General features: G+C 29.5%; 1 pseudogene across 1 annotated transcript; it reads left to right on the top strand.

Moving 5' to 3' along the window:
- The first annotated feature begins 6,797 nt into the window (after positions 1-6,797).
- Positions 6,798-9,919, top strand: LOC129893332 (calcium-transporting ATPase 12, plasma membrane-type-like; annotated as a pseudogene). The gene is made up of 3 exons (XR_008767419.1): positions 6,798-7,725; positions 8,045-8,996; positions 9,131-9,919. The product of XR_008767419.1 is annotated as a calcium-transporting ATPase 12, plasma membrane-type-like (transcript).
- The last annotated feature ends 102 nt before the right edge of the window (positions 9,920-10,021 follow it).

Genomic DNA, 10,021 nt, shown 5'->3' with positions numbered 1-10,021 from the left:
TGTTTACAACTGTTTGCTTATATCACTTCAAATATACTATATTTACTAATTCAAAATTTAAAAAAATATATTTTTTATTTTTTACGGGGATTTAGTAAAATCAGTTTTGTTATAAGTATTGTTTTGAAAATCCAGCTAGCAGTTACCAACCCATTCAAATTTCCTAGATTTACGAAGGTTGGGTACAGCTAAAAATTATATTATTTGACTAAATTACCCCCACGACTAGAAATCCAAGGAAAAAAAATTATTTTTAAAAAATTATTTTGTTTTCCTTTTTGGAAAAAATAATTATCCATAGACAACTTTCGGAAATTCCAATGTTTAGAAAGGGTAAAGAAGCATATGCAGTGTCTTTTGTCCCCACCCCAAATATATAACCTACTGTTTGGTTCAATTTGATTTTTTCATAGCCCTATTTTATAGAGATGTTAAATTTATATTCTTGAAAATAAGATAAATTATTTATTAGAATGATTAAATGTTATATGATGATAAAGATGACTTATCATTAAAGTGTTTTCATTTGGATAATGTGTTCAATTTACAAAAATAGCATATTTCGTATAAAGATAAGTGTTATCGTCATATAATTAGAGAATTTTAAGTTGTAAAAAATAATTTTATCAAAATAAAAATTAGACGAATGTACAATGGGCTTCATGTAATTTAGTATTTTTCAAAATTTCATGCATAATAATAGGAGTTTCGTGTATCGGGTGTGAATTTTTCAAATTTGCAGTGTCAGTTGATTATTTCTTTTTTTGAGAAGTAAAAAAAAATGTTGATTAATCATTTTGTAACTGTCTATCATAAATAGTCGCTATCATAAAATTTCTAATTTTTCATTTGTGATTTGAAACTTTGAGATAATAATTATTTTTTAATTATGAAAAATTGAAAAGTGCGACTATATATGATTTTTGACATTTGCCCAATTGTTATTATTAGCTTTTATTTTCACCCACACTCCCACTAGAAAAGTGTCGTTTTATTTCAAAAAATTTCCTTCGAAAATATTTTAATTTTTATATCGTAGAAGCGTTAGAGACTGTTCTTAAAATATCACCAATTCAAATTCAACAAATTTAAGTATAAAAACGAAAAAAACAGTGAAAAAACATAGCAACTAAGATAGTATAAATCCTATGAGAAAGAATGAAGAACAACAAAATAGGTTAGTAGTAGGCACGGTGGGTTTTTTTCAAAAGCATCAAGAGGGGTTCAAGAGTGTATAATTGAGCGTAAAGAAATAATTTATTTTTAAGAAATTGAGTTAATATACATACAATACGGATTAATCAATTCGATAATGAATTCTGATAATTAATTTTATACACGTAACTTCTTAAAATAAATGTAATTAATTATAATTTGATAATCATTTTTTTTCAATTGACACTATAACATTCTTACAATATCTCATAAGACACAAATATACAAATATATATATATATAAATTATTATATATTACATAACACCACAAATGTTGTTTAAATCTTACGTGAGTTCTTATTGATTATAGTTTTGAAAACCTTTTCAATTAAGTCACTTGTATAAATTTTATTTACTTTAATTATAAAATAGGTTTAAATCATCAATATTGTAGTGAGTGTTAGACATTCAATGTTAAGACAATGTCTTTTCAAATTTAATTATTTGATAATCTAATTAGTTTGAATTTGAAATATTTAAGAAGATATATTGAAAAATTGAAGACAGTCTTACACAAGGAAAATCATTGTTAAGACATGATTGATTCAAAACTTTTCCTCCTAAAATATTTTTTTTTACAATGAAAAATGACCTAAAATATCCTTTAATTATTGAAAATGGCACAAAAATATCCTTCGTCCACCTATTAGCCCTAAAATACCCCCAACGTTCATCTTTAGGTCCTATATTGCCCTTATTTTTAACCGCTCTCAATTCAAACTCAATAAATAAATAAATAAATGGCGTGACACTCATCTATTGGCCCCCGAAATACCGAATATCGGGAATGGGTAAATTTTTAAATTAGTTTAGGTTAATTATAGGGGATCAATTGATGAGTGTCATATCATTAATTAATTTATTTATTGAGTTTAAAATTGAGGGCTGTTAAAAATAAGAGAAATGTCCTAAAGGTAGACGTCACTGATATTTTGGATCTAATAGATGGATAGAGGGTGGTTTTGTATCATCTATAATAATTCAAAGATATTTTAAGTCCCTTTCCGTTTTTACAATGAATGTATACTCCTTATTGAGCAACTTATAACAATTATCATAATCATAGTGTATAATTCCACAGTAAAAGTTATTGTTCTAATTTATGTAACACACTTTCTTTTTAATCTGTTTTAAAAAGAATGTCAACTTTTTATAATTGAAAAACAATTTAACTTTAAAAATTTCTTTTTACCCTTAATAAGATAATTTATAGTCACATAAATTGTTAAAGAAGTGTTTTATAAATTTCAAAAGTCTTTCCTTTTTTATAAATTTTGTGTCAAGTCAAACGATGTCAAATAAATCGAAACGGAAAAAATTATTAATTTTTTGATTTTTTCGGATTATTTGTGTTGTATGGGCTTTTTTATGGCCCACTTATCCCATTTGGCCCAGCTCTGGCCCGTTACTTAGTGGGCCATAATCAGAACTAGGCCTTGTCCATTTCATTTCGTTTCAAAATCCATTTAAGTTTTATTCCCGTTTAAATATACTAATATGTTTTCGGGTTCAGTATGAAAAGAGATACATTAGAGGTATTATGCGATAACAACAACAATGACTTAGTGAAATCTCACTAGTGAGGTTTGGAGATGATAGATTGTATGAAGATCTAATCACTTCCTCATGGAGGCGTATAGATTTTTTTGAAATATCCTCAACTCAAGTGCAACAAATTCAAGTACAAGGAAGAAGAAAACAGTGGAAAAAAACATAGCAACTAACAAGTGGGCAGTGCAAATCCTACGAGAAAAGACAAAGAACAATAAAATAATGTAATAATTGAAACACAACAAACAACAGACAATGACAAAGATCCAATCAAGAACTACAATAATACGCCTAGTTAGTACAACGACGGAACATCAACATGTCTAAATTCTCCAAAAATAAAACAAATTCAAGTAAAAGGAAGAAGAAAATACTGGAAAAAACATAGCAACTAACAAGTGGGCAGTGCAAATTCTACGAGAAAAGATAAAGAACAATAAAATAATATGATAATTGAAACACAACAAATAACAGACAATGACAGATATCCAATCAAGAACTACAATAATACGCCTAGCTAGTATAACGACGGAACATCAACATATCTAAAATCTCCAAAAATAAAACATACTTCACTGCCTATCGACAAAAAACGAAATAACCGTCATTCTAAGTCCACATATATAATAATGTTTGGTAGTTACACTTGAGAATATATGACTAGTTAATGACTAGCTATGACAATTTTCACAATTATATAATAGAGTAATATGGTTTGTCTTCAGTCTTCACCCATCATTGCTCTCGTTACATTTACATGCATGCTTTGGAATTAGGATTAATTATATACTCATCCTTGTCATTTTGTTTGTAATATAATTTTAATTAAATTTCTTGAGGTCAACACACATAAACACATGCAAGACACGAAATTTCCACGTATCCAACTTGTGAACTATTTTAATAAACTTTTTTTTCGTCTGCTTTATTATTTTTGTATTTATGTTTTTATTTTTTAATTACTTTGATATTTTAAAAATAATTTTTCTACCTCTTATAAGATAAGAATAAAATTTATCATTTATGTGTAGTATATCTTTCACAGACTCCGTCTTAAAGATTGAATCGAATACGTTATTGTTATTATTGTATGCTGTGAGTATCAATATATACTCGTCAGTCTAGTTGTTTAGTACTCATGATGTGAGGTCTTATGATCATCAGTACGTTACCTTAACTAATTATACATTGAATCAAGTACTAATTTCTTTATAATTACACTTTATTGACCAGATTCTGGAACTTAATTAATCAACAAAAGTTGATCAGGAGTTCAAACATGCACGTAAAAGACAATAATAATAATAATAATAAAAATTCATGCATAGTTGGTGGTGTACGTGGACCCTGTATTTTTTTGTAACTTAATCCCAAATTTCCAACTTTTAAAATGTTTGTTATTATATGTAGTTTCCTGGAAATTATAAATGAATTTGAAAATTGGAAAGTCTAACCAGAAATTGAAGGGACATGGTTCCATCTTTTTTGGACCTACATGTTGGAAAATCTTGTTGAATATCTAATGCCTAGATTTTCCAAAGGCCAAGGACCACCATATTCTAATTTAGTATCAAAATAATTCTAGAATAAGGGGAGTATATATAGTAGGATATTTATATGAATAGTCAGATATGTTTACTATTTTTTTTAATTGTATATATGGATATTTACTATTTATTTTTTTAATTATATATATGGATTATACACTCGTTATACATAAACATGCACATACTATATAATAAATTATATATATATATTATATATTTTTGAATTTTTTTTAGTTTTATCAGTTGATTGGACAATTATTTAGATTAATTCTCTTATGTATAAGTATTGAAAAAAATGGAAAAAAAAGAGAGTTATTAATGTCATTATCACCGGCAGCCTATGCTTCTATCGTTGTCAATACTCAATACTAAGGAGGTGTTTGGTATGGAAGTAAAATATTTTTAGGAAAAATAAATAATTTTTATTTTTATTTTTATGTTTGAAATATAATAATAAAATATATACAAACATTAAGTGAGGTGGAGATGGGGATGAGGGTTACGGACGGACAACGAATGTGAAGATGTGTACATATTTTTTACTTTTTTTTCATTTCGATATAAAATTTGCCCAATATATTGAACCTCTTACTGTCAATCCTGTTTGATCCGCCCTCATCAGCCCACCCGAAGGTCCTCCACCCCAAAAAAATGAGTAGGATTTGATAAAGCCAAGCTTTCAATTAAAATGGAGATCTTTTTCAATCTTTTTTTTGGATTTGTCTTGGTCGTTTTTGTGATAATTATATATGGAGATATTGATACCTAAGATCACTTTTTTATTCTTCTGAAGTGAACATTAGTCTTTGGAGAAAGCTCACAGAAATTCTACCTTTCCTCAAACTTCATTTTCTTGTAAATTTCTGATTTCTTAGATTAAAGCTTAAATTGTTAAAGAGAACGTATTTTTAATTACTTATATTATGTCTCAGTGCATTCTTTCATGTGTGGATTAGTTTTTTTTTATGCGCTAAACACATGAAAATGTCTTTTGCTTTTTGGATGACAATGAGATTTAAACTCAAGACTTCAGCAAATCCTGGTTATAAATTAAAAGTGTGGTCATCTCATTAAAAAATTTAAATTGTCTGCAATAGAGAACTTTATTTTTAATCACTTAATTATATTATGGCTCAACACATCCCTTTACGTGTGGTCCGATTTATTTTAATCGGCCAAACAGGAAAATATCTTCTTTTTTTTGGATTGTGGTGAGATTTGAACTTTTTGAAAATCAATTTGACTAATTTTCAAAGAGAAATTAGATTAAATTGATTTGATATTTTAAAATAAAAATTTAGATATTCAAAAATTATACGAAAATTACTATAAATTGTACAATTTTCTCCATATCAATATGATTAAAAAATTTATCTTAAAAAGTTAGTCAAACTTTATATCGTTTGACTCTCCTCAAGAAAACTATAACAAATGAAAAGGTCGGAGGGATCATTAGATAAAGCACAGTTTTAATCACTTAAATAAATTATGTTTAAACAAATTTGACCTATCACATCATGTTACTTACTACCATTACCATATACAATAAAGAAAATTTACCTATAATTACCTAATAAACAACATAATTCTCTAAATTTTTATATTGTCCCACTACATAGAATTTAAATACTCTTATAACTTACTTAAGGTGTGTAAAGCTAACCCCTTTTTCTTTCTTCCCATTTGTGCTAAGACTTTATTCCTCCATCTCTTTCAAGAACACATTAACCAAACTCTTTAAATAACAAAAATTAAGACAAGATTAATTGTTGCACATACACATGATCAATGACTCATGAAACCACCATCAACTCTAATTACTTCTCAGTTAGTGTAGAAGAATTATCAAATCCTCAATCTTTTACCCTTCAACAACTATTTCATGCTCTTGAAACAAATACAACTTCTGGCATATTAGGAGATTCTAACGATCTCTATCGTCGTCGAAAATCATTTGATTCAAACAACAATTTTTCTTCTCCTTCTTCTTCTGTCACAAGAAAAAGTTTTCGTGAATTAACACTTGAAGTATTCAAAGATAGCACTTTTATCCTTCTCCTTTGTTGCATCGCGCTTTCTCTTGTTATTGGAATCAAGAGGAACGGTCTGCAAGAAGCGTTATTTGATTTTGCTATAATCTTCTTGCCAATTTTTTTCGTTTTAAACTTCAGTATTGCTTTCAGGTATTGGTGACAAATGAGCGAGTTCAGCTGAATATGGGTTAATGAAGCTGAAATGAGCTAAAATGCGAGTCATAACCCAATCTGTCAAACTCTTACCAAGTTTTAATTGTTTTATTTGTTCTTTTATATTTGTTTTATTAGTACCTTATAAAATAACATATTAAATAGAAAAAAATTGAAAATATTTTGACAAGATTATTCATGAATCAATTTAGACTAGATATCCACTCAAACTTTGTGTATTGAGCTAATAAATGAGCGGGTTAAGAATTAACTCAAAATTGAGTGGATTTGATGGGTTATGATTTCATAGGCTAATTTTATCGCCTTTGATTACAGGTTTTTCAAGGCAAGATGGATATCGAAGAAGAGAATGTCACGTAAAAAGAAGGTAATTCGGGTTCTTAGACACCAACAACTTCTACAAATTCCATCTTCTGAAGTAGTGGTTGGTGATATTGTGTACTTGGAATCTGGTGATCATGTCCCTGCTGACGGAATTTTCATTCAGGGAAACTTGTACAAGTTTGATGATGGTAGTAGTACTAGTCATGATTTAGTACTACGCGAAAAGATGCACCATGTTCTGTTTAATCGTACAAAATTAGTGGAAGGCAATTGTCAGTTACTTGTGACTGCAGTTGGTGAAAATAAAGAGAGAATCAAATTGATGAAACGCGTAACAAGTTTCCAAAATGATGATCATGAGTGCTACTCAAAGCTTGAAAAATCAATTGATGAAATGAGCTCATTCTTGGATAAACTATCTTTGAGTCTCTCTTTGATCATGCTAGTAGTTCAAGTTTTTCGATGTTTCTTGTGGAACAAGTCATGGTGTTGTGATAAAGATCGCGATCCTAAGGGTGTGAAGAACGCGGTGGAGGAAATAATGAACGAGGCCACGAGATACATGAGGAGGAAGAGAGGTGAAAATTATGGTACCAATAAGGTTAATGGCTTTGTGGCTATGGTTTGTATTTTGGTGTTTTCATTAAAAGATGGATTATCTTTAGGGATGTTCATTATTCTTCTCTATGCATCTAAAGATATGAAAAAGAATCATCAAATCATAGTTCATAAGCTTCCATCTTGTGCTAATGGAGCCTTTGTTACCACTTTGTGCCTTAGTATGACATCTGATTTTGCTATGAACTATACAACTTTGGCGGATTTATGGATTGGCTTAGAGAAAATCAATGACTTGTCTGTATTCAGTGGCGGAGCTAGAGGTAAGAAAATGAGTTCAACCAAATCTCCTTCATCTATATATATATATTAACCGTTGAATCTCCTTTACATACGAGAAATTTCTAGCTAGGTGTACTGACGTAACCTCATACAATCATCAAGGGTGGCCAGCTGACAACCATTTGTTGAAAAATACTACTATAGGTCAAAACGTACTTTTAATACACACACTCTCTCTCACACACACACATATATATATTTAAATCTTGATTTTTGAAAAAAATTCTGGCTTTGCTAACTTGGTAGGTATAAATTTTTTGAATTCCGTTAATAAATTTCTGATTACGTCACTACATGCAGATTCTGCTAAGGAAGTCCGGAATACATTACGCGAAGGAATTTTTATGAATATAATAGGCCATGTTGATGAGGATGCACTTCTTATTTGGGCTGAGAAATTGTTTGGTGGAAATATTGAAGAATTTCATGGAAGTTGTAGCATTCTAAACCGTGAAAATTGTTATACTAGGAAAGGACTATGTGGGGTGTTATTAAAGAGAAACAAAGAAGAAGTTGGAGAATATTTGCATGTACATTGGAAAGGAGAACCAAAGCTAGTTTTATCTATGTGTTCTAACTATTATGATATTAATAATGGTACCATGCAAACTCTAGATGAAGAAAAAAGAGAGTTGTTCAATCGAAAAATCGCGAGTACTATAGTATCTAACGGAGTTCATTGCTTTGGTTTTGCTTATAAACAAGTTATAAGATCATCACGAGAAGAAGAAGAGAAGGAAAATGGTTATATTATCGCGAAAGATGGCTTGAGTTTCTTAGGGATTGTGGTATTAAAGAATCCGTATTCAATTGAGTTGAGAAGAACAATTGAAGTGTGTCGAAAATCTGGAATTGAGATCAAGTTAATGGTGGATGATGACTTGAATACATCAAGATTAATGGCTATTAATTCTGGAATTTTAAGAGTTGAAGAAGATTTACAAGGATCCATAATTGAAGCTGTTGAATTTAGAGAAAGCCCAAAAGAAGCCCAAATTAATATGTGTCACAAAATTAAAGTAATGACCAATTGTTCTCCAGCTGATAAACTCCTATTGGTTAATTGCTTGAGAAAGAAAGGTGAACACGTGGCAGCAACCGGTTCGTCTATTAGAGAATTACCATCTCTAAAAGAAGCTGATGTGGGGATTTTTTTGGGTGAAAATTGTGCAGATTTGGCTAAAGAAGATGCTGATATTATTGTTGTTGACTCAAACTTTGGTAAGATCCTAGCCATATTAATCTTGGCCAGGTAAGTATGCCTACACTATATAAATTAATTAGAGACTATATTTTAGTCATGTCAATATCATATATTTACTCTTTAATTTTCGACCCAACTTATTTTGGACTAAGACTTAATTTATGTTATCTTTGTTATTGTAGGTATGTATGCACAAATCTTGAGAAGTTCATACAATTGCAATTGATACTCAATATTTCTGCCTTCACTTCAAACTTTGTTCTTTTAATTTTCAACCCCACAAGTAATCAAGATCAACAATTGACACCATTTCAATTGTTGTGGGTAAATCTAATAGTAGAAATTCTTGGTGCCTTGTTTTTGTCCATTATAACATCAGCCATAAAGAATCATGATGAGTCTAATTCAGAAGTTGATCGAATCACGTTGAATTATTATGGCACGGGTGCACCTATTGTGACCAACATGTTAAGGAACATAGTTGTTCATTCTATGTTACAAGTTACACTTCTATTGATGCTTACCATGAAGGGAAAATCAATTTTTCGCATCAACGAGGCATTATTGAGTACCATGATGTTCAATATTTATGTACTATGCCAAGTTTTTTTATTGATCATCAGTGCCATTGAGATGATCACAAAGACAAGAATCTCCAAAGGGAAAATCATCAGAAGGAGAAAATGGTTATTGTTTATAGCTAGTGGTGTAATTATAGGGTTTATTATTGTTTTACAAATTATATTAATCCAGATTATGTCAAAGATTGATCATTGGAAAACATTAGGAATCAAAGAGTGGTCCATTTGTATAGGAATTGCAGCTCTATCTTTGCCTATACACTATGCTGCAAAAATGATTTCTAGTCCATGTAAAGATTCTTAATTTTGTTTAGGAAATGTATTTATGTGTTTACTTGTAAAAACTATGAATAGAAATTTGTAAGTACTAATTACTACCCAATATTCTTGCCATTGTTATTTTCTTTCTTTCTAGCCTGTCTTGGTTTCTCGTTTTAGTTGTTTTGTAACTTGCTAGTGTGTTGTCATATTTTTTTAATGTAAACATGCTTC

This window comes from Solanum dulcamara, chromosome 6, assembly GCF_947179165.1.
Source record: "Solanum dulcamara chromosome 6, daSolDulc1.2, whole genome shotgun sequence".
Lineage (NCBI taxonomy): Eukaryota > Viridiplantae > Streptophyta > Magnoliopsida > Solanales > Solanaceae > Solanum > Solanum dulcamara.
This window is presented reverse-complemented; position numbering and strand designations above follow the sequence as displayed.